The 1716-nt window shown below is 53.1% G+C and overlaps 1 non-coding gene across 1 annotated transcript in view; it reads left to right on the top strand.

The window, feature by feature from the left end:
• Positions 1-239: 239 nt before the first annotated feature.
• LOC124583627 overlaps positions 240-1716 on the top strand; it is a 1910-nt gene continuing 433 nt past the window's right edge. Inside the window, exon 1 of the ribosomal RNA XR_006974226.1 lies at positions 240-1716. This exon is cut by the window's right edge and continues 433 nt beyond it. This is a non-coding gene — a ribosomal RNA (small subunit ribosomal RNA).

Below are 1716 nucleotides of genomic sequence, written 5' to 3'. Positions count from 1 at the left end.
TGGTCGCACCTAAAGCGTCTACTCGCCAAACTCCGGGCGATTGCGCCTCTCTCGAACCCGACCAAGTACTTAGGACGGCGCTGCGCGCCGCCGGGACCTGAGAGGGTTTCGAGGTGTATTGTGCAGGGGAGCTCAGCCTCCTCCTGTTTGCAGAATAATTGAGCGGACGCTTGCGTGTTCGCGCGGGCCCCCGGGACACACTCCCGGGCGGCCGGCTGCTCAGCTCTAGTTGACGCAGCTCCCTGGTTGATCCTGCCAGTAGTCATATGCTTGTCTCAAAGATTAAGCCATGCATGTCTCAGTACAAGCCGCATTAAGGTGAAACCGCGAATGGCTCATTAAATCAGTTATGGTTCCTTAGATCGTACCCACGTTACTTGGATAACTGTGGTAATTCTAGAGCTAATACATGCAAACAGAGTCCCGACCAGAGATGGAAGGGACGCTTTTATTAGATCAAAACCAATCGGTCGGCTCGTCCGGTCCGTTTGCCTTGGTGACTCTGAATAACTTTGGGCTGATCGCACGGTCCTCGTACCGGCGACGCATCTTTCAAATGTCTGCCTTATCAACTGTCGATGGTAGGTTCTGCGCCTACCATGGTTGTAACGGGTAACGGGGAATCAGGGTTCGATTCCGGAGAGGGAGCCTGAGAAACGGCTACCACATCCAAGGAAGGCAGCAGGCGCGCAAATTACCCACTCCCGGCACGGGGAGGTAGTGACGAAAAATAACGATACGGGACTCATCCGAGGCCCCGTAATCGGAATGAGTACACTTTAAATCCTTTAACGAGTATCTATTGGAGGGCAAGTCTGGTGCCAGCAGCCGCGGTAATTCCAGCTCCAATAGCGTATATTAAAGTTGTTGCGGTTAAAAAGCTCGTAGTTGGATTTGTGTCCCACGCTGTTGGTTCACCGCCCGTCGGTGTTTAACTGGCATGTATCGTGGGACGTCCTGCCGGTGGGGCGAGCTGAAGGCGTGCGACGCGCCTCGTGCGTGCTCGTGCGTCCCGAGGCGGACCCCGTTGCAATCCTACCAGGGTGCTCTTGAGTGAGTGTCTCGGTGGGCCGGCACGTTTACTTTGAACAAATTAGAGTGCTTAAAGCAGGCAAGCCCGCCTGAATACTGTGTGCATGGAATAATGGAATAGGACCTCGGTTCTATTTTGTTGGTTTTCGGAACCCGAGGTAATGATTAATAGGGACAGGCGGGGGCATTCGTATTGCGACGTTAGAGGTGAAATTCTTGGATCGTCGCAAGACGAACAGAAGCGAAAGCATTTGCCAAGTATGTTTTCATTAATCAAGAACGAAAGTTAGAGGTTCGAAGGCGATCAGATACCGCCCTAGTTCTAACCATAAACGATGCCAGCCAGCGATCCGCCGCAGTTCCTCCGATGACTCGGCGGGCAGCCTCCGGGAAACCAAAGCTTTTGGGTTCCGGGGGAAGTATGGTTGCAAAGCTGAAACTTAAAGGAATTGACGGAAGGGCACCACCAGGAGTGGAGCCTGCGGCTTAATTTGACTCAACACGGGAAACCTCACCAGGCCCGGACACCGGAAGGATTGACAGATTGATAGCTCTTTCTTGATTCGGTGGGTGGTGGTGCATGGCCGTTCTTAGTTGGTGGAGCGATTTGTCTGGTTAATTCCGATAACGAACGAGACTCTAGCCTGCTAACTAGTCGCGTGACATCCTTCGTGCTGTCAGCGA

This window comes from Schistocerca americana, unplaced genomic scaffold (assembly GCF_021461395.2).
Source record: "Schistocerca americana isolate TAMUIC-IGC-003095 unplaced genomic scaffold, iqSchAmer2.1 HiC_scaffold_464, whole genome shotgun sequence".
Taxonomy (NCBI): Eukaryota; Metazoa; Arthropoda; class Insecta; order Orthoptera; family Acrididae; genus Schistocerca; species Schistocerca americana.
The sequence above is the reverse complement of the archived record's forward strand: the minus strand, read 5'-3'. Positions and strand labels throughout refer to the sequence as shown.